Source organism: Saimiri boliviensis, chromosome 1 (assembly GCF_048565385.1).
Source record: "Saimiri boliviensis isolate mSaiBol1 chromosome 1, mSaiBol1.pri, whole genome shotgun sequence".
Classification (NCBI taxonomy): Eukaryota; Metazoa; Chordata; class Mammalia; order Primates; family Cebidae; genus Saimiri; species Saimiri boliviensis.
The window spans coordinates 214,799,982-214,818,209 of NC_133449.1; the positions used below are offsets into that span (position 1 = coordinate 214,799,982).

The following is an 18,228-nucleotide window of genomic DNA, read 5'->3' on the forward strand; positions in this document are numbered from 1 at the left end:
TACTTCTAGGTAATAATTTTTTTAAATCCTTTAACCAAATTTCCTTTAGAAAATGATAGGTCTTGGCAGGGTGCTGTGGCTCATGCCTGTAATTCGAAAACTTTGGGAGACCAAAGTGGGTGGATAACAAGGTCAGGAGTTTGAGAGCAGCCTGACCAACACGGTGAAATCCCTCTACTAAAAATACAAAAATCAGCCAGGTGTGGTGGTGGGTGCCTGTAATCCCAGCTACTTGTGAGGCTGAGGCAGGAGAATCGATTGAACCTGGGAAGCAGAGGTTGAAATGAGCTGAGACCACACCATTGCACTCCATGCACTCCAGCCTGTGTAACAGAGCAAGATTCTGTCTCAAAAAAAGAAAGAAAGAAAGAAAAAGAAAACAATAGGTCTTTTCAGAAATACTGGACAAGTGAAATTAAATACATCTGTGAATATCATCTCAGTATTCAATACTTGTTTTTATCAAACTGGTTTAATCAAAAACCTCTGTTATCAGAGGAATACAAGTGTTTTAAACACATAGGCTTTTTCTACTATTTGTATATTTTTAATGTATTTTAGAGCTTCAAGAGCTATTTAATGGCTATTTCAGGAATATTGCCAAAGAAGTTTGAGTGGCTTTAAAAAAAATCTAAAATCCTCCCTGAGTATTCTAAAAATTGACATATAAAAACAAATGTTAAATAATCGAAATACACAAAAAGTAATGAAAAATGAAAATTGTTATAATACTGTTACCCCAAAAACCTTTATTTAAAGCTTATCCTTTAAATTGTATTATTTTGCTTCCTCAAATTAAGTAAGTTACACAAAAATAAAGGAAACATAGTACACTATGTTGCTGTTTCCAGATCATGTTAATAATAGCTACTTTAAAATCTGAATATTATTAACAAGGCAACCTTCTAACATATTTTGGTTTCATGTATAAATTATTAGGATTTACTGGAGTTAGTGTGTAAAGCAAAGTTTTCATCTTAAACCACATTGTCTTTTTAATAAAATAAATATGATGGAAATAACCCACTTTGTGTATTTAACAGCATTTTCTGTCAAAGCAAGAGCCCATAGTAAAATGAACACAGGACTAACTGTATCATAGCAGAAATCAGGAACTCCTTTTAAAGCAATTTCTTTCCTTTGAAAATGATTAAATACGAAACTGAAATTAAATATACGATGGAAAGGGAAGTAGGAAACCAAGATGAAAAAACAGAATGTCCTGATTCAGACATTATCCATAAAATATGGATATGTTTAAAAACAAATCAGAATACAGAACATTCTAGTCACAAGTTTATCAGAAAAACTGAACTACTAGCTAAATTTTCATCACAAATCCCAGAGATGGCCCAAAATAACTAGCACAGTTTTAAAACAGTTTTCTACAATAAAATTATCTACTTCAAACAACAAAGTTTATAATACATTTAGCAATGCTTTTTTTTTTTTTTTTTTTTTTTAACAGCACACGATATGACAAGTGAATGACCTGGATCACAGACCTAATTCATGCAGTTACACAACTACATATGTAGGTATAGACATAAACATGTATAGATATACTGATAAGATTTATTTACAAAATTCATGGTTTGATGGTTCTTTCTGACCCTGTAGGATTAACAACACAATAACCTGACATGCCAATGAAGCCAAAAAGAGCACTACAATTGACTTAATACATATCAATAACCCAGACAATTAAAATTCCTTTAAAGTACAGTCAAGTTTAGTGTAGGTGATATGTCTGGGGTATGGAGGATCAAGAGCTAACTTCTATAAGTCTTTCAGCACAAGTAAGAAAGTAAATTGTACAGGTGGTTATATACAGAAAAATTATAGATCTCTCTAGAACTCATGGCAGGGCAGGGGAGTGGGGTGGTGCTCCTTGGAGCATTCATATAGAAGATACTATCCTAACACCAAAAAAAGGAGGGAGGAAAAAAAAAAGCAAAAAAGAGAGAATGACTTTTGACAGTTAAAAGTTTTATCTTTACTATCAAAAAAATTAAAATTATATGACATTCTTGGTTATGAGAAAATGTCCTTCTGTAGTAATTATTTTTAAAATCTTATCGTAATTAACAAAAATTAGTTACTTACCTTGAACAATAAAATACAACAAGAAGATAATGACTGTGAACAGAGTTAGCCTTTATGCATAGCAAGCAACTGTCTCTGTGGTATGGACTTTCCCAAAATATCTCCCACATGGGTCTATTCTTGATGCCTGAAATTCCTTTGCAGTTGGTGCAAGTCCAAAATGCAAATAAAACCTATAGAACTCTTCATCTTAATTAAGAACAATATTTATTATAAGTTAGTTTTTTAGGTCCTTTGAATTCTTTATAATGTAAACACATCGCTAGAACATGTTTGAAGAACATGTTGAAAACTGAGCTCAGAGAAAAGGAAGAATACAGATGTGAATACAAAGGTCTGGTTTGGGAGGCAAGATGAAAAGAGCAGGGTACAACCCTTGGAAAAAAACGGAAGGTGCTACAAAAATGAGAGGCAAGGATGCAGAAAGAGGCTTTTGTAAGGAAAGTAAGGATAAACCCTTCCCTACTCTGCATTACACAGGGCTGGTTTCTTTTATAGCCAGCCCTACCTATAAATGAACTCCGAGAAGATAAGGAATCTTAGAAATAAATTGTATGGTATCATTAGCTAAAATAAATAAGGGTTTAACAAAAAACTTTGATTTATATATTTAAGAACTAAAGTTTTTCCCTCAAAAATAATCTTAACAGATTTATCTTTCAGTTTTAACATGCACTTATTATAGAAAATTTGAAAAATTCAACAAAGTATTAAGATTAAAATCATTTCTAATTCCTTCAGTCTGTAATACCATTGTTACCAATGGCGGGGCGGGGGGATCGACTTCCAGGTTTTATCTGAGTGTGAAAAACATATTTGACAAGATTTGGATATTACATTGTCTCATATCTTCAGTTTTATGTCATATTATATTGTAATCATTTTTCCATTCCACTTAATACTCTTCATGGTGTAAGGTCATATGATAACTAGTGGTTTCTCAATGTTTATTAGTTTGGTGAATCCTTTTGATTTTAAACCTACTTCTACAACAAACTCAGAAAAATTATTTGAAACTCCCCTCATCTGAAAAACATATACCAAGCACTGAATGCAGTCAAGATTTTTGCTCTGAATTAATAAGTCTAAAAAATTTTCATGATTTCTCTTATCCAAAACTTTAACTGGGAAAGTAAACAAATAATTGCTAAAACTGAAAAGGGGTCCAAGTGTTGGATCTCTGTTTGAACCAATAGTGCAAAAGGCAGACACATGCCACAGTACTTACACTGTGTGTGTAAAATTCTGTTTGGCTTTTAACTACTAGTGGAGTTTAGAAATTCTGTGCCCTTTAGGCCTAGGAGCTGAATTAGGCCCTTGGTTTAATTTTATTCAGCTGGCCTTGGGACATTTTGTTTTTTAAGACACAGTGTCTGTTTCTTACCCCATCCTTCAAAGATATGAGAGAGAGATGAAAATGCACTCATGTGCACGCACACGTGCACATACACACACACACACAAACATTATTTGACAGAAGTATCCAGTGATGAGACTTGAGGGATGCTCTTACTTCCATGGCATTATTTGGGAAAGAAGTAGTAATTAGTCCTTTTGATGACAAATTTAGCACTAGAAGGAAGAAATGGGAACAAGCAGCAAAGTGAATATGGTTAGAAAGAAATAAGAGGCTTGCAGGGACATATGGAGATGTCCAATCTATCCAATACTGTATAAGGCACAGGCTGGGCAGGTGTTAGTTTAGGGATAAAGGAGTCCTTAAGGAAGCAAGTTGGTCAAGAGAAGCAAGGTTCAGAAAAAAAAAATAGGTGGACAGTAGATATTTATTAGCCAGAGGGGATAGAAGTCAAACGTGCTTTGATATCCTAGGAAATTTGGTTTTCTTAGGAGGAAGAGCATACGTCTAAGATTGAACAAGCAGTATTTAACTTTTATTGGGGACCTACTGTGGCTTATACACTTCATATATTTTCCTTCTTCACAACATAAGTGCTATTTATTATTCTTATGCAGATGAGGATACTGGGAAATCTGAGTGATTAAGAAACTACTTCAAGATTACACAGCTAGTAAATGGTGAAAACAAGTTGAAAAGATAAGTCTTTGTGCAAAAATCATATGCCTTTTCTACAACACCAAGCTGTATTAAATTTCAGAAGTTAGTCTAATACTTTTAACCACATTTTAATTTCATAGAGCAACCTACTTTGAGCTAACACAAGAGAAAGATACATTACATGAAAGGACCAGTACAAAGGTGGGAAGACATTTAGAACAGTAACATCACTGAAAAAAAATTAAACATAATTATAAATTATTTCCAGTAAAATAATTGTCTAAAATTTCAAGGCATTTCTAGAAGCAATCTAAAGAGTGCTTTTTTTTTTTCCTTAATGAGAAACAAAGTTTTCATTATTTTCCTCTCAAAAGTGATTTGGTATCACTCAGTCATTACAGTAATTCATAAGGGCTTTCTTCCTCCTCAAAACTAACCCAACAGTGTATTTTAAATTTCAAAGTAATTTTGAAAGAAAGTATGAATTAAATGAACTTAAAAGTTTCAGGGTTATTCTACCTTTTTTTTTTTTTTTTTTTTTTTTTTGAGACGGAGTTTCGCTCTCGTTACCCAGGCTGGAGTGCAATGGCGTGATCTCGGCTCACCGCAACCTCCGCCTCCTGGGCTCAGGCAATTCTCCTGCCTCAGCCTCCTGAGTAACTGGGATTACATGCACGTGCCACCACGCCCAGCTAGTTTTTTGTTTTGTTTTGTTTTGTTTTTTTTTGTATTTTTAGTAGAGACGTGGTTTCACTATGTTGACCAGGATGGTCTCGATCTCTTGACCTCGTGATCCACCTGCCTCGGCCTCCCAAAGTGCTGGGATTACAGGCTTGAGCCACCGCGACCGGCCTTATTTTACTTTTAAGCAGTAGCATTCCCTTATAAGGTGAGAAATAGTACATAGTACCTTACACAGATGTATTTTCCATTAGTATATTCAAAGAGTCAATTACAAGAGTAACAGATGATGTCTCATTTTAGTTATATTTTTGAGGGATTTGTTTTGTTTAGGGTTTATTATTCAATGTCTACACAGAATTTTTTATTTTACTTGTTAAAAATGTTTTCCTGGCTGGGTATGGTGGTTCATATCTGTAACCGCAGCACACAATCACAAGCTCAGGAGTTTGAGACGGCCTGGCCAATAAGGTTAAATCCAGTCTCTACTAAAAATACAAAAATCAGGCGGGCACCTGCAGTCCCAGCTACTCTGGAGGCTGAGGCAGGAGAATTGCTTGAACCAGGAGGCGGAGGCTGCAGTGAGCTGAGATCAGGCCACGGCACTCCAGCCTGGGTGACACAGTGAGACTCCTTTCTCAACAAATAAATAAAATAAAATAAAATAAAATAAAATAAAAATGTTTTCTTTAGGCCAGGCACAGTGGCTCACACCTGTAATTCCAGCACTTTGGGAGGCTGAGGTGGGCGGATCACCCAAGGTCGGTCGGGAGACCACCTGACCAACATGGAGAAACTCCGTCTCTACTAAAAACACAAAATTAGCCAGGCATGGTGGTGCATGCCTGTAATCCTAGCTACACGGTTGGCTGAGGCAGGAAAATCATTTAAAACTGGGAGGCGAAGGTTGTGGTGAGCTGAGATCTTGCCATATGCACTCCAGCCTGGGCAACAAGAGCGAAACTCTGTCTCAAAAAAAAAGTTTTCTTTAAATGGTGAAAACCCTACTTTAGAGTAATAGAATCAAGATACATATAATAAGGAAAATACTAATTAATAAAGCTATACTATTGCTTTCCCAAAAAGCAATGTTTTTGAACATCATTGTAAATTGTGGATGCGTATTATGAAATCTTAAGAGTTCTGAATTTTGATTATCAAAAGTAACCACATTTGACCATCTTTTCAATGACTTTCACGTGCTATATGCTTTATGCTTTAGGGAAGAAAATGTTACGTCATATAATTCAATTTTACTTAATCAATAACGCCTAATAAAATCTGAATTTAGAAAACAGAATAGGGGTTTATATGCAATACTGAAGGTTAGCTGTCTTTAAAATAAAATCGACTTAAACATTCAAGTATTTGAACATCCTAGTTCCTTTAAATTAAGAATACTGAGTTAACTTAGAAATAATGAAATTTGGCCGGGCCCGGTAGCTCACGCCTGTAATCTCAGCACTTTGGGAGGTCGAGGCAGGTGAAATCACTTGAGGTCAGGCGTTTGAGACCAGCCTGGCCAACATGATGAAACACCATCTCTATTTAAAATACAAACGGCTGCGCGTGGTGGTGTGCACCTGTAATCTCAGCTACTTGAGAGGCTGAGATAGGAGAATTGCTCGAACCTGGGAGGCGGAGGTTGCAGTGAGCCGAAATCGCGCCACTGCACCCAGCCGGGCGACAGAGCAAGGCTCTGTCTCAAAACAAACAAAACAGAATAAATGAATGAATAAAATTTACTCCCTTATATATAAATCCACTTCAAACTAGCAACGTACATATTGAACACCTGCAATATACGTAATCAAACTTTCCAACAATGAGAACATCTTGCACATCCACAGATATTTCCACGAATTGAAGCACAACGGAATAACATAAACCAAAAAGTCCAAAAGGTGAATTGTCTGTCACATAAATTGTAAATTCAGTTCAGTTGTTCATTCCCAATGTCTCAACAACAAATTTTTCTTTTTAATAAGAGTAACTCGTCAAAAAAGAGGATGCTGCCTCCAAAATCAAGCTCCATGTAACACCTGAGTCAAATAATGGTATAAAGTACCCAAGACCAGTATTTTTTTGTTTGTTTTTGTCAGTATTTAATCTGAGGCTGCGGAGGTGGAAGAAATCTTAAAATAACCACTTAGTCTTGTTTCCAGCCTTCAAGCAGCTGAAATATAATCCCCAGAAACATAGACCCTCCCTCCAGGGAAACGTGTATGTGTGTATGTTTGTGTTTAAAGGCCTATAGCAGTCAGAGATAGGATCACTGCCGTTTGGGTATGTTTTTTAAAAAAATTCTACTAGAGAGGAAAGAATAACACAATTTTCTTCGTCACAGGAAGGTGGGCCTGGGGGAACCCGGCCACCTTCGAAGACGCTAAGTTATGGAAAGCAGCCAAAACTCTGGGATCTAGGTGAGGCGTCCCCATCGGTTCTATGGAAACGAGAGACGCGGGGGGCCTAGCGCCTTCCAAGCGGCGGACCGAGCTGCAGAGCTGCGCAAGCAGGAGCGGGGGAAGCGGCTCAGCCCAGTACTGCAGGGAGGCGCTCGGTGCCGGTCCCCGCCGCGGTGAGCGTCGCGGGGTCTGCAGCAGCAGCCCACCACACCAATTCCAGCGCCAGGCGCGAAGTAGGGAGAGCGGGAAAAAACAGCGGCTGGAGAAAGGGCGAGAGCCAGACACCGCCGCCGCTCACCCCAGCCGCAACCTTCTCAGCCTCAGAGCCGGAGGGCAGAAACTTAGGGGGTACAGATCCGGGAAGAAACATCCCCACAGACACAGAATACACTGTGTCTTCCGAGCTGAGCCCCTTTACCTTCCCGGCCGAAGTGTGTAGGATGCTTTCCTCGGGTGGCGGCGGCGGCAAGAGCGACGACTGCCGCTGCAGCACTCAACTGCTTCACTAATCCGGGCTCTGGGAAATAATTTCCCGCCGCGCGCTAGGCAGCCCCGGAAGCGTTAGTATCATTTCCGGTTGGTTGTCAGTGACGCTCTGGAGCCGTCGCCAGGGTCGTCATAGCTGTTGCCGGGCTTGAGTCCGGCCAACGGGTCAGGCTCCCGCTACATCACCACTGGAGGTGAAAGACTGGTAAGTGATTTTACTGGGTTGCCTCCTGGGCCTGGCTGGCCAGGGCTATCTGCAGCATTTTGGCCAGCCCCAGAAGTGAGTGGGCGAGGGTTGAACCAGAAGGAGTCCCCATGCAACCCTGTGGCGTTTGACACCCTGCGCGGCTGGAGAAGGCCCTGGGATCCCGGCTTACCGTCTTCTCCACTCGCAAAATCTGTCTCCGACTTGGAACTCGACCTCGAGTCCCCAAGTGTCCCTGGGCGAGGCCGAAGACACCGTGTATGGTGACTCGGCGTGATGCCGAGTTTCTCTGCCAATGATCAACGAGTGTCCTATCTCCCATTGGCAGCGTTTGGCCACTCTCGATTCCTCATTACTGTTTCCGTAGTTCTGGGTTGCCATGCCTGGGAGGCAGGCGGTTGGCTGAAGAAGACATCTTTTACAAACATTTGGAAGTGAGATGGGAGGTTGCTTCCTGCTTTAGAATTAATTGAAGGTTCCCCCTGCCAGTTGAATTGGATGAAAAGAACGATCTTTGTTTTCCTGGCTGAAACATGAGAGAACAAGCTTGTAATTTCATGCTTGGACATTAGACGCATTTTTGGATGGCAGTGATCAGTAAGTAGGTGTGCTTTCAGAAAAAAATGCTTGCGCTCTGCTCCTTTGTCAATAACGAAGGATTCAGGAGAATTTTGGATGGAGGTCTGAGGTAGCCAGAATAGTTGTAAAGAGAAATTGCTTCCGACAAAGGGATAAGGTGAGGAAAGGTGATCATTTAAGATTTGAAAGTTGTGATGTAGTGAACCTTGGCGACTTCTCTTAGGTAATGCAGTTTCTTAGGTAAGTAGTTTTCACTTGCCACTTTGTACTTAAATAATTACTTCCCACCAAACCCCATAAAAGGCAGCTGATTAATTTTTTTAAAAAAAGTCAGTTCCCAAGAGAGTTGTAGGTACTATTGCATTTTTCTTTATGGGTATGCTCCCCATACCCATACAAACATTTTCTTTATGAGAGCATAGTCATAAAGAAAAATGCAATATGTTTAATTCAAGGCCGCTGTTACATCAGGCTGATGCCTTCTTACCTTTTGAAAATAATGCAACCATATTTATTTAGGATAGCACGTTGATTTTCTAACCTTGTTGGTTAATAATTCCACAAACTTATAATCTCCCCCGTTGATTCCAATTTTGACATTTTATTGAATCTTGTGTGCTTTATTTCTCCAGTTGAAAGTATTAAAAATTATTTCAGGGAGACTATATATTATTTCTGTACAGCAACTAGTTTTTAGAGACAGTGCTTTATCTCTATTAATTGCTCTTGAATGTAGCCAATCATTAATACTTACCCCGAGTAGATACTATCTGCCAGGCACTTAACATTTATTCTTTTATTTAATGCTTAATAAAGAAAATCACAAAAATTGTGTTATTTCTATTTTGCAAACAGACTGAGACTCAAATAGGTTGTGATTTTCCACAAATTATATCATTAAATAGCACAATTAAAATTTGAATCCAGACTACCTGACTCTAAATTTTGGCTTTTTACTGTGCTCTATACCTTTATAAGTAAAGATAACAGCATCATTTTCACTCACAGGTAAATTTGGATAGATAGTATGTCACATTTAGAAATCCAGTGGATAGCAAAACTTGAGGATAAAGGGACTTACTGGATGTGTTCATCACCATAAGGTAATTTTAACATGTGAATAATACAGTTTCTTTACTGCCTTTATTCTTGGCCAGTTTTATTATCCTAATTCAAACAAATGCCTATACTGTACATTGACAGAACACTTGGGGCAAATACAGAAGATTTAGAGATCATCAGCATATTGGTGACTCAGTCCAGAGTATCAGCTATCTCTTTAGGCAGCTTTTCACACACACATTTGTATATATGTATACTTGTATTTGTGTATGTGTGTGTGTGTGTGTGTTTGTGTGTGGAGAGAGAATGAGCAAATGAGCACAAATTTATAAAATTGAACTTTGTAATGATTTATAAGGAATTATTTATTATTAGCAAAACTGTTCTGTTTCACTCACGTAACCCTAGACAGATAGGGATTATCACATAGTTTCAGGGAATATGCTTAATTAAACCTGCCCATCCCAATACCCTATTCTGTATAGAGAAAGAAAAGTAGCCTAATTGTCAGAGAATTTACAAAAATTTAGTTGAAATGACCAATACTAGACATGACATAGAACTTAATTTTAAAGAATATACTGTTTTACAACTAAATAGGTATAGCTAACCTCAAATACTAATGTGTATTTGATTATATTGCATTGACTTGTAGGCAGATCTTTGCATTGACTCATAGGCAGATCCTGTAGGCAGATCTCAGGGATATTTTGCTATCAAATTTCAGTTCTTATGAAGGTTGGGGTTATGTCTGTTTTGTTCAGCATCTCATACCCAGCATCTAGCACTGTGCCTGGCATGTAGTAGAAGCTCAATAAATAAGTCAGGAGCTGTGGCTTATGACTGTAATCCCAACACTTTGGGTGGCTAAGGCAAGAGGATTTGAATCCAGATCCTCTAAATTTTGGCTCTTTTTACTGTGTTCTATACTTAGATTACAATAAACTATGATCACACCACTGCACTCTGGCCGGTACAACAGAGCAAGACCCTGTCTCTAAAAAATAAAAATAAAAATTTATTGAATGAATGATTCCTTTTTAAAATGTTATTTATCCATTAGAAGTATTCGTACATTCCTTTTTAAAATGTTATTTATCCACTGAGAAGTATTTATACATTAATGCTTAATTATTGTTACTCACCTTGACCCTGAAATATAGTGTCCACTCCACACTCATTCATAAAAGGCAATGTGTTGTCCTACAAAAAAGACTGGACTGTGAGACAAGAGATAAGAGAATATCTAATATTTTTTTTCTGTGTGTATTCTCTGCACTTAGTGTTAAATTACTTATTACAGCACAATGGATATTATTATACTCCTTTTACAGATGAGAAAACTGAGGAAAAAGATAAGCTTCATAAATTGTCCTAGGTTACACATAGTCATTAAACACAGCTATGAGGTGAATGAAAGCCTCTGACCCCAAAAGCAGTAATCTTAACCACTTTGCTACACTGCCTCCAGTTGAATTTTTAATCCTGGCTCAGCTGCTAAATGTGTGCAAAAGCAAATTTATTTCTCTGGGTATCATGTTTCTCATCTATAACATATAGGAGTTTGATGGATTAGATTATCTATAAGGTTCCTCTTACCTAAAAAATCCTCTGACTTTAGTTGACTCCCAAGTTTTATCTAAATATAGCAGTGTGCCAGAAAACCCTCGTCAATTTTGATGTGTTTCAAATAAGCTTTTTTATGTGTTCATATCTTCCACATTGGTAGACACACGATCACGTTTTTGCAATAGAAAGAACAGAGTTTAAAAAAAAATAGAGTTAAAACAATCACAGCTATGCTTTTTTTTAAACCAGCTATGACACTAGTAAGTCACTGAACCTTTGTGAGCTTATGTTTTCGTATGTAAAATGGATCCACAGAACTGCTATGAGGGTTGAGTTGATATATAAAGCCTCAGACACATTGCCTGGCACACAATTGCTATTAAATAAATACTGATTTTTTTTCTTGCTCAATCTTGTAAGGATAAAAGATTAGTGGATATAAAACTTCTTTATAAATTAGACAAAGGTGAATAGTCTTTTCACTTACAGTCTACTAGGAAAGAGAAAGTAATATACACAAGTAATTCTTGTATGTAGGACAATTTACGTACATAGTTGAACATAAAACATGATGGGAATGCAAAGGAAAGGAATTCTTTTTTTTCCAGGAGGGCAGATGAGGAAAGACCTCAGGAAAAAGGTAATATTAAGTTTGTGCCATATAGGATTGTAAGGATTTTGGCAGGGTAACAAAAGGAACAGGTGTTTTTTTTTTTTTGTTTGTTTGTTTGTTTTTTTTTTTTTGAGACGGAGTTTTGCTCTTGTTACCCAGGCTGGAGTGCAATGGCGCGATCTCGGCTCACCGCAACCTCCGCCTCCTGGGTTCAGGCAATTCTCCTGCCTCAGCCTCCTGAGTAGCTGGGATTACAGGCACGCGCCACCATGCCCAGCTAATTTTTTTGTATTTTTAGTAGAGACGGGGTTTCACCTTGTTGACCAGGATGGTCTCGATCTCTCAACCTCATGATCCACCCGCCTCAGCCTCCCAAAGTGCTGGGATTACAGGCTTGAGCCACCACGCCCGGCTAGGAACAGGTGTTCTAATAGAAGATGCAAAGGTGTCGAAAAAAGAGAACCTAAGTCACTTTGGACGTGTAAAATGATTGAAGGCTGGTAATAAAGCTAAGGCAAAAAGCTGAGTTTAGGAGGAATTGAAGATAACAATGTGGGCAAGTTAAAGATGTTAGGCTTTTAACAATAAGCAATAATCTGTGTGTAACCATGATGGGGTGGAGGATGGAGTTGGCATTTGTTTTCTTTGTTATGGAAAAATGCCCATTTGTCACAGAAATATTAGAGTATACAAATAACCCAAAAAGGAAAGAGAAAGGAAGAGTTACCCCTGATCCCACCACTCAGAACTTACAATTTTTCTCTGTATTATTACAGATTTGCATATATGTGCTTTTAAAATAAAAATGAAATAATACTATCCATATTGTCTGGTGACCTGCTTTTTTTCAGTGTGCTATACCATGAATTTTTCCATGTCAATACATTTGTTTCTATAAAATAGTATTTAGGGCCTGCATGCTATTGAATTTTATGAATATGTTATAACTTTTAAACTGACTTCTTACTGTTTTTTTTTTTTTTTCCAACATTGCTCCATACAAGGTAAATTTGTTTTTTGTTTTTTGATTGTTTTAGTAAGTGCAGGTGGCCGGCCGTGATGGCTCACACCTGTAATCCCACCATTTTGAGAGGCCAAGGCGAGCTGATTGCCTGAGCTTAGGAGTTTGAGCAACATGGTGAAACCGTCTCTACTAAAATACAAATTAGCCAAGTGTGGCAGTGAGCACCTGTAGTCTCTGTGACTCCAGACCCTGAGGCAGGATAATTGCTTGAACCCAGGAGGTGCAGGTTGCAGTGAGCTGAGATCACACCACTGCATTCCAGCCTGGGTGACAGTAAGAGATTCTCTCTCAAAAAAATAGAGAGGACAGGTCAAACTTTAGTACATCCCTTGAAATACGTACATCCCATGTAAATAGTTTTAACAAATACAAAAGCTTAAAACAAGACAATGTCATTTTGACTAATTAGGCAATGTGGTATGTAAACAACTGTATTCAGAGAGGACCAGGGGTTGAGCTTAAACTCATGAACATGTAATGATAGCCTTGTAGAAGTTACTTAAATTCTATGGGCCACAATTTCTTCATCTGTAAAGTGGTAATGCTATCAACTTTATGGATTTACTAGGATTAAATGTAACAGTGTGTGAAAGTACACAGGCATCTGAAAAATTTTGTTAGGGGTCTCTAGTTTTGTTTTGTTTTTAATAACCTCACTGTTTTAAAATAAGATCTGTGGCTCCAACTGTCAAGTCAAACAGACTTGGATTCGAATCCCAACTCTAGCTGTATGACAGTGAGAAAGTTACTGTTCTACTGTTTCATTATTTGTAAAATGGGAATAATGATGTCTTCATAGGCCTTTTGTGAAGATTAAGTAAAATAATGCATGCATAGAGTTTAATATAGTGTCTGGTGTAGTAAGCACTTTATTTGTTCAAATTCCCCTAGAAGCAGATGCCAAAAGGAGATTAGATATACAAGATGTTTATTGGGGAAACTGCTTGAGAAGAATAAAGGAGAGGGAGCAAGAGTAGGAATTGCCTTCAGGCCTCAATGCCTGTCTGACAGCCAAAAAAGAAAAGAAGGAAGGAAAAAAGAAGAGTAAGAATGTTAAAGTGCTGCATTGTTCTAAGAAAGCTTCAACTAGACCAGTGCAGAGTCCAAAAGCCAAAGTCATGTATTAGAGGAATCCCATATTGCCACGGTATTCAATGTTAGGTATTATTAAAAATGATCAACAGTTGTCGTATGCTAAAACTTACAAATACGTTTGAATTTCAAATCCTGAATTTTATTGCCTGTCCCACCCCCTCCCACCCTCAAGAAAAGTACAATCCCTACTGCCAGACTGACATTGACATTTGAGTCATATGTTCTTACACTATCTTCTTTTACAGTACAGTTTTGTTAGCCGTAACAGGAATCAAAACATCTGTTCAAAATAATAGTTTAGAAATGCAAATATTAGCTAAGCAACTCATTTTTGGCATTAGGTGGTTAAACACAGACTGTTGTCTAAATTTCTAAATTCAGGTAGCCAATAAATATAATGTAAATCTTTTTCTTTTTTCTAAGACGGTCTCACTTTGTCACCCAGCCTGGAGTACAGTGGTAGAATTGCAGCTCGCTGCAGCCTTGAATTCCTGGGCTCAAGCGATCCTGCCACCTCAGCCTCCCAAGTACCTGGGGCTATAGGTGTACACCACTATGTAAAAAAAAGTTTAATTTTTTTCGGAGAGACAGGGTCTCACTGTGTTGCCCACTCGAACTCCTGTACTCAAGCAATCCTTCGGTGCTGGCCTCTCAAAGTACTGGGATTACAGGCATGAGGCACCATGCCTGACCTCATGCCTATAATCCCAGCACTTTGGAATCCATGGTTAGAATATTAACCTAAAACTTGAATGTCTATTTGCCTCTTTACCAAAGATACCTCTGTAGCCACAAAGGTAAAAATATAGTTTTATAGGATCCTTCCCACCGGCCCCCATCACTTTTCTGTTGTTTTTAGTAAGTAAATGTAGAGATCCATCATTTCTGTGCTTTTCAAATGGCAGGTTATAAGCTATCAATTTGGTGAGTCATAGCCTGTATTTTTGTTTCAGATACATGTGGTTTCAAGATTGGGGATAAAAAAATGTATTTGTTACTGGGAAACACAGCTGAATTTGAAAACAACTTATTTAGATTAACTATCATACATGAGGAAATGAAGATTAGACAGGTGATTTAACATAATGAATAACTCAGGAAACATGTGACTTGAACCAGAAGCTAGGTCTTAAGAATCTAAATTTAGGGCTTTTTCTTTTTATCATGCTTCCCGGAAAAGGCTTCTTGTTTGCTCACCTTATTAGGGGATACAGTTATTCCAGTTGGGTTATATGATAGTGCTATTCTGTTATTTGTTAAGATTTGTTTTTGTTATGTAACAAATAACTTTTGTTACTTGTTTGCTAAGAATTACTCAAAAGATCTCTTCCTTGACTCTAACCATGGGATATTAGGGAGAGTGTACAGCTGCAGTTGTTTCTAGCAGCCAACAGTCATGCCACATCACCAGTTTACTGTCCATTTTCCTTCCATGGAGCATAGCTAATTCAACACTTTAAGTTTAGAGTTTAAACTGAGCCATGATAACATCTCATTTTGAAGAGCATTCTACTGATGAGGTCTGAATTTTTAGTAATATAGGCGAATAATTTCTGCTTCATTTTGTCACGAAATTTCTTTTTCTATTATCTTTTTTATTGTTTTTGGAGATGGAGTCTTACTCTGTCACCCAGGCTAGAGTGCAGTGGTGCAATCTCGGCTCACTGCAACCTCTGCCTCCCAGGTTCAAGCAATTCCCCTGTCTCAGCCTCCCAAGTAGCTGGGACTACAGGCATATGCCACCACACCTGGCTAATTTATTTTGTATTTTATTAGAGATGGGGTTTCACTGTGTTGCCCAGGCTGGTCTTCAACTCTGAGCTCAGGCAATCTGCCCACCTCGGCCTCCCAAAGTGCTAGGATTACAGGTCTGAGCCACTGTGCCTGACCCTATGTCCTGACATTTCTTTTTCTTCTGAGACAGAGTCTCACTCTGTCACCCAGGCTGGAAGGCTGGAGTGCAGAGGCATGAACTTGGCTCACTGCAACCTCCACCTCCCAGGTTCAAGCAATTCTCCTATCTCAGCCTCCTGAGTAGCTGGGATTACAGGAATGTGCCAGCATGCCTAGCTAATTTTTATATTTTTAGTAGAGATGGGGTCTAGCCATGTTGGCCAGGCTGGTCTCAAACTCCTAACCTCAAGTGATCTACTCACCTCGGCCTCCCAAAGGGCTGGGATGACAGGCGTGAGCCATTGTACCCTGTCATCATGACATTTCTCTCATGCTTCTTGACTTTTCAAACCAGCTCATCAAATATTTTTCACTTTAAAAATGCAAGTTTTGTGTATAATCACATAACAATGTATTCCTTTAAATTTTTCAGATATATCATCCTTTCCTTCTCTAACATATATTCATGGTAGCCATCAGAAATGCTCACGGGCAATTTAGTTCTTCCAAGGTGATTCTCTGCTGTTAAGAGCTTTCAGTGGGAAGGAATTTAGGAGTAGGGCTGGGGACCTTCTAGGCTGTTTTTGTATGTTGCTTTCTTTTATTTTTTTCTTTTTTGAGACAGAGGCTGGTTCTGTCGCCCAGGCTGGAGTGCAGTCATCCAATCTTAGCTGACTGCAACCTCCGCATCCTAGGTTTAAGCCATTCTCCTGTTTGAGCCTCCCGCTCTTGCCTCAGCCTCCCATAGACTTTGTTTTTATGTTGCTTTCTATACTCTGGTATCTCTTAGTGCTGCCAGTACTTATTCTTTTGATTAACTTTACTTGGTCATTATCTTTCTAGGGCTTCTAATTTGTCCAACTCAACAGATCTCAAGCTTTTGGTCTCAGGAGTCCTTTATACTCTTAAAAATTACTGAGGACTTCAGAGAATTTATATTTATGTAATTATATCTACTTATATTTTTTGTATTATAAATTAAAATGAATTTTTTGAAAATATTTAATTAAATAAACCACTACATATTAACATAAACAACTTTTTTAAAAAAACTATATTTTCCAAAACAAAAATTTTAGTGGAAAAGTGGTATAGGTTTATATTTTGCAAAGTCTCTTCAATGTCTTGCTTAGTAAAAGAAAGCTGAATTTCAGGTCTGCTTCTGTATTCCGTCTTTAGTGATATGTTGTTTTGGTTGAAGTAATAAGCAAAATCCAACCTTACACATGTTTATAGTTGGAATAAAGGAGTTATATTGTTCACACCTGTAATTCCAGCACTTTGGAAGGGTGAGGCAGGTGGATCATGAGGTCAGGAGATCGAGACCATCCTGGCCAACATGGTGAAACTCCATCTCTGGTAAATATGAAAAAAGAAAAAAACTAGCCAGGCTTGGTGGCATGCATCTGTAGTCTCAGCTACTTGGGAGGCTGAGGCACGAGAATGGCTTGAACCTGGGAGGCAGAAGTGGCATTGAGCCAAGATCATACCACTGCACTCTAGCCTGTCAACAGAGCAAGACTCCATCTCAAAAAAAAAAAAAAAAAAAAGGTTTCTGCTCGCCCCCCCCCAAAAAAAGAAAGGAGCTATTTAAATGGCCTTTTCAGATTATTGTGAATATTCTTTGTTCACCAAAATTTGACAAGTAGAATTTTATTAAAATTTAGTTGCAATGTAGAATCTGATATCATATCAGTTTAATTTTGGTACTTTATTACTTTAAAATCCCTTGGTGTATTTCATACTTTGAATAAATTTTTTACAAATACATGATTCTGTTACATAATGTACCAGCCTTTTGGAAAATATTGATTCATTGAGGTATGCTGATTTTCCAAATCTTAATAGATTTCATTATACAACTTTAAAAATTCCCATTTGTTAATAACACCAGTAGTCTCATCAGGAGAATCTTGTAATATTGGAAAACTGTCCATCTGGCATTATACATATTTTCCAAAATCCTAAGTTTTGCTTGGGAAGCTCAAATTGTATCACTGCAACAAATACTATCTGATGTTTTCATTGATGTTACAGCCCAATTAGATTAATTCTGAGAAAATATGTAGTGTACACAAAGGTTAGTAAAAGTATTAATAGTAATTTTTGGCCAGGTATAGCGGCTCAGGCCTATAATCCTAGCACTTTGGGGGGCAGAGGTAGGTAGATCACTTGAGGTCAAGAGTTCAAGACCAGCCTGGCCAACATGGTGAAACCTCATCTCTACCAAAAAAAAAAAAAATGCATATGTAAAATATAAAAATTAGCCAGGCATGTTGGCATGCACATGTAGTCCCAGCTACTTGGGAGGCTGAGGCATGAGAATCGCTTGAACTTGGGAGGTAGAGGTTGCAATGAGCCAAGATTGTGACACTGCACTCCTTCTGGGCAACAGAGTGAGACTCTTTCTCAATAAATAAATAAATAAAAATAAAAGTAATGCTACAAATTTCCCTCTTAACTCTGCCTTAGCTGTGTCCCAGGGTTCCTGTA

General features: G+C 38.0%; 2 protein-coding genes across 11 annotated transcripts in view; one reads left to right on the forward strand and one right to left on the reverse strand.

The window, feature by feature from the left end:
* SLF1 (SMC5-SMC6 complex localization factor 1) overlaps positions 1 to 8,221 on the reverse strand; it is a 114,301-nt gene extending 106,080 nt beyond the window's left edge. For 7 of the 8 annotated variants that reach the window (XR_012513103.1, XR_012513102.1, XR_012513101.1 and 4 more), the window contains exon 1: positions 8,073 to 8,221. The gene's annotated coding sequence lies outside the window, so the exon portion shown is untranslated. Of the gene's footprint in view, positions 1 to 7,627; positions 7,788 to 8,072 lie in introns of those variants that run through there. The other variant, XM_003920751.4, reaches the window with a different exon arrangement.
* KIAA0825 (KIAA0825 ortholog) overlaps positions 7,795 to 18,228 on the forward strand; it is a 466,326-nt gene continuing 455,892 nt past the window's right edge. For all 3 annotated transcript variants that reach the window (XR_012513095.1, XR_012513096.1, XM_039470047.2), the window contains exon 1: positions 7,795 to 7,900. The gene's annotated coding sequence lies outside the window, so the exon portion shown is untranslated. The remainder of the gene's footprint in view (positions 7,901 to 18,228) is intronic.